We start from the raw sequence: 16318 nt of genomic DNA on the forward strand, positions 1-16318 counted from the left end.
AACCAGCCTGGGTGTCCATCAACAGATGAATGGATTACAAAATTGTGGGATATACACACAATAAAACTCTACTCAGCAATAAAGAACCAAATTATGTTATTTTCAGGAACATAGGTGGACCTGCCTAGAGAACATTATATGAGGTAAGATTACCAGTCACAGAAAAGTGAAGGGTCATACATTTCCTTTAATATGCGGAAGCTAGAGAGTATTGGGATACTAGAGGGGCTTCAGATAAAGGAGGAGAAACGCCAGTGAAGCCAGGGAGATCGTCTAGGGAAAGGGGAGGGGGAAGAAGGAGGATCAGTGGAATTACTGCCATCAATATTATGTACACCCGTGAGAATAGTAATGTCAATTTCAATGCCCTGTATGGAAAGGGGGGATGAGATAGGAACCAGGGAAAGCCCACCAAGTGCTATGAACATGTATGCCACTGTCACCATGACTTACATCATGATGTGTGTCATGATGTGTGAGTATAATGAACCAATAAAAGTACATAAAATAGAACAATACATGTATGCTTCTAAATAAAAAAGAGGTCTAGCTTTGTAAAGGGATAGGGGTGGGGTGACCAGTAGATGCTCTCTGGAACACAGCATCCTTCTTTGCAAACCATGAAGGCCAATTCTTCCAGGAGGATCCTGCAGACCGAGGAGTGATGCTGGGCGCAGGATCAAAGCGCCTCCTGTGAGTGGTATAGGTGATGCCAGCAGCTGACCTCGTCTTTTACTGCCTTGATGAGGCATCTGCTAGGTGGGATTTTGCTACTGAGAGTTTTGTTGATTCCTACACAACTCTCTTTTTTATTTTGTTGTTGTTTTTTTGTATACTTTTGTTGGTGCACAGTAATTATATATCATAGTGAGAATCAAAGTGATACCGACATGCATGCATACATCATTAGGTGTGTCCCCTCCTTAGACACACCCAGCCCCATGTCTCCTTCTTCCCTCCCATAAACGTTCAAGAGATTAGTGATGATACCTTATTACATGGACAGAGCAGTATTTGGTCTGTTTCATTCGTCAGTATTTCTCTTTCTCCTTCCCCTCTCCTTCCCCCAACTCCTTCCGCTTCTCTCCTGACCTCTCTCCTCATTTATCTGAAGTATCTTTTATTTCCTGTTTTCTCTCTAGCTTCATATATGAAAGGATACATGTGACCCTTGTCCTTCTGAGACTGGATTACTTAGCATAATGTTCTCTAGTTACACTCACTTTCCTGCAGATGGCATAATTGTGTTCTTTATGGCTAAGTAAAATTCAACTCTATGTGTATACTGTAATTTCTTAATCCATTCATCTGATGATGGACACCTCGCTGGTTCCATAATCTGCCTATTGTGAATTGTGCTGCTATATACATGGGTGCACATGTATCAGTGTTGGATTCAAACTTAAACTTTCCCACCACTATCTCTTCCTCACTCTGTCCTGTACATGTCCATGTCCATGGTCCTCAGATAATCAATCACTGGACCATAATGAAATCATGGGGGCTTGGAGAAGGAGAGTCGCAAACATGTTTTTCCAAAGTGTTTTCAGCAGGATGGAGGGTGACAGGTGCAAAGCCCCGGGCACTGGGTGCCCAGAGCTCCTGGATGGGACTGAAGCAGAGCCATGAAAAGACAGAGTGGTGGAGCTGTACTGACCACAGACACCACGGCTCAGGTCTCAGCACCATGACTCCCTTATGAATGTCCCCTTTTCTTTCTCCCTGTGCCCCTGCCCAAAAATCCCATCTTCACACTTTGCACATGTCCAGGACATCCAGTGACAGTGGGACTCTGCCGTGCCTACACAGACCTCACGCCAGGGTCCCGCTCCTCACCCATACAGTTGAGCCTAGACGTAGCGCTGTCTCTATGTTGGGCAGAGTCTGAGATATTGTTCTGTTTCTTTTTTTCCTGCTCCTGAAGCCTTTGCACACTTCCTGGTACAATAACTTCAAGAGTTGTTTACAAGACCTGAAGTGGAGCATCCAGAGAGAAGGAGACCTGGTGCTGGGTGGATTTTCCCCCCTTTACTACATGATTCAGGAAGCATCTGTGATCCGACTATCTTTTTTTTTTTTTTACTGGAACCGTATCTTAGTGAAGTACCTCAAAGGTAAGACACACATCGTATACATGAGTTACTAGTGGTCATGACTGTATATGGGTTTGTGAAAATGGATATTGAACCCAGGGGCTATCTACCTGTGAGCTACAACTCCCAACCTAGGTTTTAGTTTGAAAAACTCTTAAGTTGCATTGGACTTCACTAAATGCTGAGGCTGGCTGTGAACCTGAGATCCTCCTGTCTCAACTTCCCAAGTACTGGTATTACAGGTATGGGCTATGAATCCTGTTTCATTTTGAAACAGCATTTTTTTTTTAACTTGCCGAGGGTCTTTTTAAGTTGCTGGGGTAGCCCTCAAACTTATGACTCTCCTCTTTTAGCTTCCCAAGTTTTGGGTTATAGGCGTGTGGCATTGCAACCAACTTTCCTTTCTTCTTTGGCTATTGCTCAATCATTATTCACAATATGAAATGGAAAATTTCACGTATTACTTCATGTCTGTGAATTATCTAAGTGGCAGCTGTAGATTTTCTCTATTTGGTCAGATTTTGGTAGGAAATGATTCTTAGAGGATAAAGGTGTCTCAAGTCTCAGGTCGAGGACCTGCCTTGCCCATGGGGCCAGTGTGGGGAGAAGGCTGGGAGCCTCCAGCCATGTCACAGAGCTGGAGACTCAACTTTGCAGTCTTCTTTCTGGGGCTCAGCCTCAAAAGTTTCTGGTCACTGCCATTGATATAGAAGAGGGCCAAATATCAATACAGTTGTCAAATGTCTATTTCTTTCTGCAATTAGGGTTTTCATGCCTGACGACAGAAGAAACATATTAATACTTTTATAATTTAATAGTGTTACTGTATCTACAATTGCTACAATTACTATAAACACAAGGAAAACAGTGCCATTTGGGACTGGTTGAACAATCTCATAAATATTGAGTTGGGCCATTAACACAAAATAACAGAGTATATGGAAAGTCACAACATGGAGACACAAGGAAAAACAGAAATCAGCTAAGTTGCTGATGAGACAAATATAACAACTCCAGAATGATTCATTAACAAAAGTAGTTAAATTGAGGGCAAAACAAACCAGACTCTGAGACCAAGTGTATAATATTTTCTGTCATATATCGAAACTAGAGTGGACAAAGAGGATTCCATAAAAGCAGAACAGTGCTCCGATAGAAGACTGTTAAGACAGAGGGAGGAGACCTGGGGAGGGGGAGGGGGAGGGGACTGGCTGGTGCTAGGGAAAGAAATTGATGAAATCAGGTGCAGTGGTGCCCCCTGTCATTCTTGTACTTGGGAGGCTGAGACAGGAAGATCACAGGTAAAAGAATAGCCTCAGGTAAAAGAATAGCTTCAGTAACTCACCGAGGCCCTATTTCAAAATAAAAAGAAAAAGATTGGGGTAGTTTGAAGGTAGAATGCCCCTGGTTGATTTCCAGTTTTTACACACACACACACACACACACACACACACACACACACACAATAAAAATAAAAAATAAAATATAATAAAGAAAAAGGATTGGGGGTGTAGCTCACAAATAGTGTACCCCTGGGTTCAATCTTCACACTCTCTCTCAATACACAGGAAATGAATTCATGAAATTTATTTCTGTAAACTGAAGATCAAGACCAGGGTCATTTTACCTCAGAGGTATACCCACCAGCCCTGCTTTTTATTATTTTGAAACAGGGTCTCACTAAGTTGCAGAGGGTCTCACAAGTTGCTGAGGCTGGCTGTGAACTTGTGATCCTCCTGTCTCAACCTCCCAAGTATTGAAATTACAAGTGTGGGTCATGACGGGTGGCTCATGAAAAAAAATTTAAATATGATCAGAAATGTATGCCTTTGGGAGTTAGCTCTAAAATTCAAGAACTTCTCTTTTTGATAAAATCTAGGTTAAAATAAGCAGAGTAAGGTCAGATGATAAAAGAGATAGAGAGATGGTTGTAAGAATAGGGTAAAGTAGAAAATTTGGAGTTTGAGCGTGGTTATATAATGCATAGTAAAGAATAAAGAGAGTGAGAATAAAGGAAGGTTCTAATAACCAAGGTAGAATATTTAGATATAGTGATAGAAAATGGATATAATACAAGGAAGTGGCAGACAGGTTCACTAGGAGTCAGACAAACAAAACAGAACACAATCTCTCACATGCACATACAATAGAAGGAGGAGAAGGAGAAAGAGAAGGAGAAGAGAAAGGAGAGAGGAGAGAGGAGAGGGGGAGGGAGGGAGGAAGGGAGGAAGAGAGAGAGAGAGAGAGAGAGAGAGAGAGAGAGAGAGAGAGAGAGAGAGAGAGAGAGAGAGGAGAAGAGGAGAGAGAAGGAGCTTAAGGATTGCTTAACAGAATGAGTAACATTTTCTTGTTGGAAGAGAGCTGATTCTCCTTGTGGCTTTGGATATTTCCTTGCCATTTTTTTCTTCTTAGTTTGAGGCTTGCGTAGAGAAGACACGAGAGAGGGTTGGGTATGTGGCCCAGGGCACTCACCCAGATTTTACTAGGGCTCTAGGTTAGATCCCATGTGCCTCAAAAGAAAAAAAGAAAGAAAGACAAAAAGAGGTGAGAAGGAAGGAGAGAGGGAAAAGAGAAAATACCCAAAGTCCAGAGCATCAGCAAAAAACAAAGAAACATACAGAACAAAAAGGCAAAAATAAAACAAATAAAACAACAACCAAAGACTTGCATTCAGCCTCTGCAGCTTCCTTGGCTCAGCATAGATGTTTTCAGCCATTTATGGTCCATTTACAGTATGCTCCCTGCAAGTTCTAAGCATTCTCTCTTGCTCAGAAGCCTGTAGCAGAGATCAGTCCGCAGTCCCAATGCTATGGCCTCCTGTCCAGTGTCTCTCTCTGTTTTTGTGAGCCCTGAAAATGTGCATATACTCTTTGGTGAAGTTGGGAGCCTCATCACCGTGGACCTCGCAGCAGAATTCTTTCTAACCACGGGCAAGGTGTGGATCATGGCAGCCAAGGGGGACATCGTTGTGTACGAGATGAACCACATGCTGCATTCCTTCCGTGGAAGCTTCTCGTTTTCACACCACAACGGGGAAATCCCTGGCTTCAGACACTTTCTCAAGACAGTCGACCCTTCCCAGTACCCAGAAGATGTTTACTTCAGTCTACTATGGTTTTACTTTTTTGATTGCTCACCTGCTGGGTCATCATGTGGGAAAATTGGAGTCTGCAGACAAAATACCTCCTTAGAGTTTTGCCAGGAAATATCGACATCATGACCTTATCTGACTCCAGCTATTTCATCTATAATGCTGTGTACACCCTGGCCCACGTCCTCCATGAATTGCTCCTGGAGAAAATAGTAAAGAGATCTCCAGAGGATGCAGAGCAGCCCAGGCCTCCTCCATGGCAGGTAAGCCTCTTCCAGAAGTAGGCCAGGGCTGAGCACCTGCTGGAACCTGTGGGTATCATAGTGAGGTGCATTTTAATGATGTTTTCATCCTTACATCAGAGGATCATGCAAGCTAGGATATGGGCATTTTCACATTGGCTGTAGGTACATCTGGAACTGTTATCTATGTGGTGAGAATTCTTCCACCGGGGGCTGTTATTTCACACTCTGTTTTAGAAGGGTGGAACAGAAAAACATTTCTTTTGTAGGATGATGCTATTAAATATCTGAACACAACTTCTGAATGACATAGATTAAAAAACTGTTCTGATTTGCACTACTTTTTACACAAAGACAAATATGTAAAAAGCAATGTCAAAATTTAATTCACCAGGTAATTTTTTCTAATAATAGTATTTGATGTACCATTTTGAAATTTTTTTTTTGCAATACTGGGGATGGAACCCAGGGGTATTCTACCCCCAAGCTATACCATTAGCACTATTTTTTATTCTTTTTAAACAGGTCTCACTGAGTTGTAAAGGGCCTCAGTAAGTAGCTGAGCCTGTCCACAAATATAGATCCTCCTGTCTCAGCCTCCAAATGCTGGGATTACAATCAAGTGCCACCATGCCCGACTTTAATGTGCCATTTTGTTTCTATTTAAAGTAATCCTTATGAAAGTAGTTCACTTTGTCAAGATAAATCCCAAAGAGGTAATTGCAAATTATTTAGAAAATCAACAATGTTATTTAAATAATAATAGGTTAAGTATTTCCCACAACACATTGCTTTGGGCATCAGAAATTCAAAGATGAGCATACTCCATTAAAACACTCATTAGAATTGGGAGTTTTTTTTTTCCAGATCAGAGGACATCCATAGCTCCCTGTTATGTCACAAGAAAATATCCTGCACAGTAAGAAGGTTCAGAAGTGTTTTCCCTCCCCTCCTCTCTTTTGGCTTTTGCTTTTAAATGTTAGTGTTGTAGGCTGCAGGCATGACAGGTAGGGGGTATGTGAGGAATCAGTGGGAGAGTGTTCAAAACATCCCAGAAGAGAAAAATTCTCTAATACACATGATGTACATTAACAAACATAACAATGTCAATCACTAAGCCAAACATGAGAAGGAGGGAGGGGGAGGGAGTGGGGTGGAAACTGGGTAAGGTCTAATTGAGTGATGTGTGCATATATGCCTCCACCATCTTGTACCCCATTAAGATGTATGATTACAATGCACTAATAGAAAATTTTAAAAAACCTCCCACATAGCTGGAAGGTTCTGAATGCATTGCTGTGGTCCACAGAGAAGAGGCTGGAGAAAGAAAGTAGCAAGGAGATTCTGTGTGTTGGTGTCTCTTTGGACTTTAAAATGTTCCTATGCAGCTTATTTTATTTTTGTTTAATCAAATAAACAAGAGCGGTTTTCCATGCAAAAATAAGCATAGGTAGAAAAGAATCCATGTTATTTCCTCTTTAAACCTTTATGAAGATATAAGTGATATACAGATGTACATGTTTAATCTTTATATTTTGATGAGTTATGACATGCACATATCAGGCTGCTCTCCCCATGATGAAGGTACTGAAAAGTTCCACCCCTGTTGTGGCCTTACTAAGTACAAGGATTAGCTTCTAGTTTGCCCCAGATAGACTTTGCTGGTCAGGATTCTGGCAGAGGCCATGCCAACTCCGCCCTGTGAGCTAGTCCTACAATGTGTGGACTCCATCACTCCACCATTGTGTCTGTGGGAGAACTCTTCTCTCTTGAGCCCACGAGAAGGTGACCACCAAAATAAACAGACCTGAGCCTCTACCAACGAGGAGACCTGAGTTTAGGGAGGTGGGGAAAAGGAAATGCGCTCAAGGCCCTGGATTCAATCCTGAGTACTGCAATAGTAATTAAATAGAGCCCTGAGATAAGTCCAAGTGTGGTCCCTTTATCTCTGCACTAAATTGACACGTCATATCCTGATTTTGTACTATGGATTTTGCCTTGACAAATTCTAAGCTAAAATCTATAGCAAGGGTAAGTTTTTAGAAGCTATACTTTTATGTTTTATACATTTATTCATGGATCCATAATGAAATCTAACAAATGAATGAATGACAATAAATATAAAGATACTGATACATAAACACCAAATACGTTCATCCACACATCCTCAGTACCTATATTATATTGGTCAGAATCCTTAATATGTTTTACTACATACTATGAACACAAGTAGATTATGTATTAATATACATTCACCTTTTGAGAGGTGAATAGTCTTTCTATTTTTCTTAGTATTTTTAAGCCATTCATTTTCCAAACACTATTGCATTCTTTTTTATTTTTGTAAATAGGAGAGAGACTCTGACTTCCTGTTAAAATGGATAATAATGTACCACATTCTGACCGCTACCTCTTTTCCCTCAGACTCCTTCATCTGTGTGCAGCCAGAGCTGTGGCCCAGGATTCAGGAGAATCCCCCAGGAAGGAAGACCAGTCTGCTGCTTTACTTGTGTTTTATGCCCAGAGAGACACATTTCCAATAATACAGGTAAAAAACACAGAGTGACCCTATGATAACCTCTCCCTCTATTTCTCAGTAAAAAGAAACCAGGGACGTTGGCAGTGGGTCACCATGACTGTTCTTTGCAATCTGCCCGTTCTGTCCATAGACACATTATGAGGACTCTGCCCTACCCCATGTGTGTTGGCTATGGCCTGGCATGGCTCTGCCTATGAGGTCAACTGTGGAACTGATTCTACTCTGTCTTTGTGAGCTTCCAGAGCTGCTCTAGACAGTCTCCCGAGACCTCACGGTGGGCCAGGTAAAGCCCACCCATGAAATGCAAGATGTGTCATCCTCTAGGCTGCATATGGGTGCCTTGAAGGTGTGAAACCAACAGAAACACTGGGCAGTTTTCTTACCCAGCTGATACAGACAGAGCAAGTATGCACAAATCGTCATGGGAGGATTTTAGTTCAATGGATCATGACTAAACACTGTACGTGGCCTGAGTACACATTCTTTACACAGGACACTGATCTTTGCAATATTACAATATGAGAAGAAAAATTAGCAAGTCAATATATGAAGATATGAGCTGGGCATGGTGGCTCATGCCTCTAATCCCAGTACTTGGGATGCTGAGACAGAAGAATGTTAGTTTCAAGGCCAGCCTTTGCAACTTAACCAGACCATGAGCAACTCAGAGAAACCGTGTTTCAAAATAACAAATTAAAAGGGCTGGGAGTATAGATCAGAGGCATAATGCTCCTGGGTTCAATCCCCATCACTGAAAAATAAATAAACATTAATGTTTAAGAAAAAGTACAATGTGGTATCCAAAGGGCAGCTTTTATCCAACACACGAATTTAAGAACACACACACATATATATGAAACAAAATGTGTAATTATATACATATATATATATATATATATATATATATATGAAAACAAAATGTGTAATTGTCAAACATAGATTGTTGAAAGACTAAACCTCCTTTTGTATTTTCAGATTATAAAGAATAAATATATAATTTTAATACTTGTATATAACCCCCCCCTCCCCAATGCATGTGTTTGGTACTAAGGATTGAACCAAGGGGGCATTCTTCCTTCAAGCTATAACACCAGCACATTGTATTTTTTATTTTGAAACAGGGTCTAGTAGGTTGCTGATGGCCTCATTAAATCACTGAGGATGTCCTTAAACCTATGGTCTTCCTGCCTCAGACTCCCAGGTACTGGAATAAAAGGCTTACACCACCACACCGAGAAGACAGAATTTAATAGAAACACAAACATTTCCATTAATAAACCTATGATTTATGACTACTTTTAGAGTATAGTATTCATATAAGTAATTTTAATGAAGGATCTAAATTTAGGATAGTGTTCAGGTGCTTTTCACTGTGACATCACAGGCAGGCTGTCCTAACAGTGACATTGCAGGGGTGAACATGAACTTTGATGTGGCAAAGAAAACAATGCAATACAAATTAAATGCTCATTTCCCCCTCCAGTTGCAGAGCAGTGTGCCCGGTGTCCCCCGCACGAGTTCCCAAACACTGAGAAGAGTCTCTGCCTCCCCAAGGTGGTGGCCTTCCTGGCTTATGAGGACCCCCTGGGGACGGCTCTGGCCTGTGCTGCTCTGGGCTTCTCTGCGCTCACAGCTGGGGTTCTTGGGGTCTTTGTGAAGCACAGAGACTCTGCCATCGTCAAGGCCAACAACCGCGCTCTCAGCTATGTCCTGCTCGTCTCCCTAGCCTTCTGCTCCATCTGCTCCTTGCTCTTCATTGGCCGTCCCAACATGGCCACCTGCATCCTCCAGCAGATTACCTTTGGAGTCGGGTTCACTGTGGCTGTTTCCACTGTCTTGGCCAAAACTGTCACTGTGGTTATGGCCTTCAAGGCCACTGGTCCTGGGAGGAGGATGAGGCAGCTCCTGGTGTCAGGGGCACCTAATTTCATCATCCCCATCTGCTCCCTGATCCAAGTGATGCTGTGTGCCATCTGGCTGGGAACATCTCCTCCCTTTATTGACACTGATGCATACTCTGAACACGGCCACATCTTCATCGTGTGCAACAAGGGCTCAGTCACTGCCTTCTACTGTGTCCTGGGATACCTGGGCTCCCTGGCCCTGGGGAGCTTCACTATGGCTTTCCTGGCCAGGAACCTGCCTGACACCTTCAATGAAGCCAAGTTCCTGACCTTCAGCACGCTGCTGTTCTGCAGTGTCTGGGTCACCTTCCTCCCTGTCTACCACAGCAGCAAGGGGAAGGCCATGGTGGCCGTGGAGGTCTTCTCCATCTTGGCCTCCAGTGCGGGGCTCCTGGGCTGCATCTTTGCCCCCAAGTGCTACATCATTCTCATAAGACATGATAAAAATCCTCTGAAAGGTCTGAAGGACAGAAGTTCTAGGATAAATAGGCTTTCTGAAGGCTTCTATCATAGATCTCCCTCTCGATTTTAAGGGTCGAGATAAAAATCCAGCCTGGTTTTGAGTTTAGATATTTTTTGTCTTCCTGTCTTCCTCCTCCACTTTTGATACTAGGGATTGAACCCAGGGGCATTCTACCTCAGCTACATCCTTAACCCTGTCTTTTTATTTTTAAACAGGTCTCTGTAAGTTGCTGAGATCCTTGCTAAGTGGCTGATGCTGTCCTGGAAACTGCAATGCCAGTCTTGGGCTCTCGGTACTGGATGACAGGTGTGCACCACCATGCCTGGCTGCAGACACTTTCTGGGATGATCATTGATTCCATAAAGATTCTTCAAGTTGCTTTTGACTCTTACTTTAACATAAACTTTTTCTACTTTCTTTATTTTTGCCACCTTTCAATTCAGAGACAGGACATCTTTGTATAATGAATTAAAATGTATGATACCTATTCTCTCCTTACTTGAAAATTACTTGGAGAACCGAGTGTGATGGTGCACACCTGTCATCCCATTACCTGGGAAGCTGAGACAGGAGGATTGCAGATTTGAGGTCAATCTAAGCAACCTATGGAGATGCTGTTTCCAAATAAAAAATAAAAAGGGCTGGAAGTGTGAAATGTCCCTGGGCTCAATTCCTGGTCCCAACATTTTTTATTTAGTTAAAATTTTTATGGTTTTTCCCTTATATTTTTATTCAGGAACACACTGTGGTATTGGTTTTCATTGAAACAAGAGCCTGCCGTCCACACTGGATCCCAAGTCCAGGGCCTGTGCCCTCTGCTCGCTCGCAGGGAGTAAGCACTCAAGAAACATGTGGAGGCAGCCAGGTTTTGGTGGAATAAGAGTGACATGCCATAGAAGCCAAGGGAGGCTTTCAGCATGTCAGGAGGAGAGGGCCACGCAGGTGTGGGCAGAGTGGATAGAGGAGGCCCAGGAGAGGCCTGGGGGGCTCACTTCCCTCAGCGTGGGGAGCCTGCAGAGGCCTCCTCCCTCCCACTTGTGCTGGGGCCTAGGTGCGCTTCTTTTCAGACCTGGGCTTTTGGGCATAAATCTGTGGGCTTCTGGGAGCAGCATCCTGAGACAAAAGCTCCCTTCAGGGTGGTGTGGGGATGGCTGGCACTGTGCTCACCCTCCACATGTACACAGCAAGGGGCTGTCCCCAGATACCACCCACCAGGTCCCATCAGGTGTGTGGAATACATTCTGCACATGGAATGCCCCCTTTTACCGGTGTGTCTACCATCCACCATTTTTCCCTTAGTATGAAGTCCAGCCATGGTCACACCTCGCTTGGCCCACAGAACATGCTCAATCACCAGGCTAGTGAGCAGGGGGGATGCTCTGGGTTCCAGTCTGGGCTCTACTCTCACCAGCCAGGGGACTCAGACAAGCAACCCAAGTGCACTTTACCAGTTTTCTCACAGATGAAGTGTGGACAATATAGCAGCATCCAGACGTGGGGCTGCATGCCTGTGAGCCCTGCACTGTGGAGGCTGAGGCAGGAGAATACAGGTTTGCAGCTAGTCTCAGCTACTTCAAGAGCCCTCCACAACTTAGTGAGATCCTGTTTCCAAATAAAAGGTAAAGGAAGGCTCAGGTGGAGTACTCAGAGGTAGAGTGTCTGAATTGAATCCTCATACTACCCCCCAAAAAATTATCCACACAAACATAATGGAACTTAAGATGAGTCATCAATTATTATAAGATATTCCTGTTTTTTTTTTTAAAGAGAAGCGCTATAGAAGTGTTTGCCTATTTATTATCCATATAATAGAATACTATGCTGTATACTGCTATGTCAAAATGACCCCTAAAGACAAAGGAATAATTCACCTGAAAGTATATAACCCAATAGGCACCTGGTTACTGTGTATCAAAATAAATAAAGAGTAATAGAATTACAAGCATATACATCTGGAAAACTCTATCATTTAAAAAGGTTAAAAGAAAACCCAGAACTTACATACTACAACACCACTATTAGACTGTGTTCACATAGGTACCCTGTGTCTCTATATTATAGGATATACACAGTTCTCAAAGACTCACAAAGCCTGAAGAGCTTTGGGAGTGAATAGTTTTACTAGTTAGCTACTGTGTCCAGTGTGTTCAGCACCTCTCAAAGCAGACAGTCAACCCCTTTGACTCAACCAGTCAGCTGCCACTTTCACTCATAATCACACAGGAGAATTCTTTTTTGTTGTTGCATTGGGGACTGTGTGTCTTGTCATATGCAATTGGTATCTTTCCACAATGTCCCCAGGTTTATTCAACACTTAAAGGTCAAAGCACAGAGAAACTTACTGGGAAATTGTCTAAGTGAAGGTAGACTATGTTTGAATGTTAGGTGGTTGCTTTGCCAAAGCCAATTAGCAACAAATGAGCATTAAACAATATATGTCATACAAACAAATCTAATCATTTAGGTCAAATAAGTGTGCTGGACAACACACAAATTCTATGCATTCAGAACACTTTAATTAGTTAGAAAAAAATTATGATACAAGCAAACATGGAGTGGGGAATACTGAAGCAAGTCCAGGAATGGAAGAAGAGATTCAGGAGATGATAGTGTGGATTGAAGTCTTGGGATCCTCAGTCAGGGAGAAGAGCAGGACCACAGTGAATTGTTGGATGGGAGTGGAGCACAGGGGCAGGCTGCTGTGGCATGAGCAAAGCACCCCATGCTGCTCATAGGAAGGCAGGGCTCTTTCTAGGACTTCATTGGCACTTCTCAGCATCTTGACAGGCTCCTCCAGGATCCTCAAGCACCATCAGACTCCTGTCAGTAATCACAAATGTATTGATAATGTATGACCATCACAGGTGAGGATACAGTTATGATCAATGGGTCTGTTATGAACTGCAGCACAGACATGCTGGTCTGACCCCTGTGCTGACCTGTCCAGACGAGTTTCTGAGGTTATATGTTGGCATACATAAAAAGTTGCTTATAAGTTTCTCCAGTTGACTGAGCTACTTACTGGCATGTGTAAAGAAGTTATTTATGAGCTTCTGAAAATTGTTTTATATACCATATTCTATACACCTTTGGCCAGTATTACAAATTGCTATGGTATTGATTTACCAAAAAATGTATACAAAACTTCCGGGAAGATGGTGATGGAGAAAAGCGGTGCTTCCGAGCACTGCTAACAACCAATCAATATTACCACAAAAGCAGAGCCTTTCATAACCAGAAAACACCATCAGCAGAGAAACAAAAAATGTAAATACAAGGGACAGAGAAGAGGGCTGGAAAAAAAGTGACACCAGAAAGAAACCAGACCACAGTGTTGCGGCTGGAACTGTGGCACGGAGAGGTGCGGGCACCATCTTTCCTTGCAGCACCAGGCCCCAGAGAGGAGGGGAACTCAGAACGAAGCTCAGAACCAGAGAGGAGATATGCTGGCCTCACAGCTGAGGATGCGGCAGCAGCACCATACTGCTGACGGCAGCAGCGAGCTCACCGGACGGCTCCAGACCAACACACTCAACAGCCCACCAGGTTCCAGAGAGGAATGGTGGACAGCGAGCCGAGGTGAGTGGCTGCGGATCAGCCAGACAGAATTCGGCAGATTTTTCAGCGCAAGGACCGTCTAAAGCTCCCAGGGGCTGGGCTCAGCACACCCTGCAGGGACTCAGAGCGGAGCTCAAAACCAGAGAAATACGCCAGCCTCACGGCCAAGGGTGTGGCAGTGGTGCCATATTGCCACCACCACCAGCAGCAGCGAATTCACCTAGTCTACAACAGCTCCATCAGCAACTCAACAACAGTGAGTCAAATTGAGGCCCCTAGAGGAGAAATCCCAGTTCTGCACTCCCAGGGACTTGACCCAGTGGGGGAGTGGTGGTGGTAGAGATATCACACCATAATCACAACTCCCCGCAGGAGAACGCCCAACCAGGCACCCCCCATGGTCTAAAACAGCCTCAATTGACTACCTGGGTCTGAGACTTTGTGATACAACCTAGTAAAGGAGTAGTGGTGACTGAGATACCACAGACTTGAGATCCAGAGCACCTTAAGTGAAGTCGTAGTGACCCAGAGAAGACCCAGAGAAGGCACAAACTTTTGAAATCATGGGAAAGAGGAATAAAAATGGAGCAATGAATGCCCACAACCCCACAACATCAGAACCTGATAAAACAGAAATTCAGAGATTTCTAGAAGATCAAATCAGGAAAATAACTGTAGAAATAATAGAGGACTTTTGAAAAGAATTCAGAGAGTCAAAAAGGGATAAAGGATGCAATCATTGAAATAAGGGCCTCAATTCAAAGTATAAACAACAGATTAGACAACATGGAGAATAGAATCTCGTTCCTAGATGATGATCACTCCAAAAATGAACGCTTAGTTTCTAAAACTATGTCAGATTCCTGCTGTCAAAAAAAAATCCTACAGCAGGAATCTGACATTGAAATATGGGCCCATTTTAAGAGAGCTAACCTAAGAATCATTGGAATAGAGGAGGGAAAAGAAGGTGAAACCAAAGAGATCAACAATCTCTTCAAGGAAGTCATAGCAGAAAATTTCCCAAACATAGAGCAAGAGGTTGATACACAGGTCCAGGAAACTTATAGAACTCCCTTTAGACAGGATCGGAGAAGAGGATCCCCACGCCACATCATTGTCAAAATGACCAATGTGGAAGCCAAGCAGAGAATCTTAAAGGCAACAAAAACAAAGGGCCAAGTGACATTCAGAGGCAAACCAATTAGAATCACTCCAGACTTCCCAAACCAAGTCATGAGAGCCAGAAGGGCTTGGAGTAACATATTCCATACTCTGAAAGAAAATAACTTCCAGCCAAAAATTTCCTACCCAGCAAAACTTTCTATCAAATTAGATGGAGAAATAAGAAGCTTCCATAACAAACAGAAACTGAAGGAATTTATGTCTTCAAAACCAGCACTAGAGAAAATGCTCAAAGAGATTAACTACAAAGAAGAAATAGGTAACACACTCCACAACTAGAGAAACAAGATTTTCCAGCCAACAGACAACTAAGATTGGTTATCTGTGGAGATTCATTATTTATGTTAGTCTTTTACCTATCTCTAAATTGTATTGTTTGCTTTTATTGTTGCTATTTTTTAGGATTTCTAGTTGGAATATTAATATACCTTCAGATATAGCATTTGGAAATATTTTATCCCATTCTATCAGTAACTTTTAACTCTGTTTACATTGTCTTTGAATATACAATATTTTTTTATTTTTTAGGGAGTTTGTTTTGCCTGTGCCATTGAAATCATATCCAAGAAATCACTGGCAATTTCAATGTTGTGAGGTTGTATGACCCAGATTTTCTTCTAAAAGTTTATAGTCTTAAGATTTATATTTTGGTCTTTTATCTATTTTGAGTTAATATTTGTATATGGTGTTAGGTAAGGGTCCAATTGTATTCTTTTTCATGTAATTAGTTTTCAACATTATTTAGTTAAAAGATTATTATTTCCTCCACCAAATGTTTGTGGAAACCTTGTCAAAAATAACTTGATAATATATGGAAGAATGTATCTCTAGGCTTTTATTTAACTCCAATGGTTTATATATCTGCCTTTATAAGAGTAATACACTGTTTCAATTATTGTAGCTTTATAAGGTTTGAAATCAGAAAATATACATCTTCTAGCTTTGTTCTTTTTTGAGATCGTTTTGGGTATCTAGAGTCCATATTCCATATTAGGATAGATTTTTTTCTGAAAAATAAATAAATAAATGTATGATAGTTTCACCTAAAAAAAAGAAAAAAATATTCTCTGGTAAGAAAGAAAGCAAAAAGAAATATTGAAATGTTATCTTTAAGTCATCAAAAGCTTGGTATCAGATAAATGAAACTATTATCATTGTTAATTTTGGATAAATTGCTATAATACTAGATGTCAACCACTAAGCCAAGCATGGGAAGAAGGGATGGGGAGGGAATGAGGTGGGGATC

Source organism: Muscardinus avellanarius (genome assembly GCF_963383645.1).
Source record: "Muscardinus avellanarius genome assembly, chromosome: 18".
NCBI lineage: Eukaryota > Metazoa > Chordata > Mammalia > Rodentia > Gliridae > Muscardinus > Muscardinus avellanarius.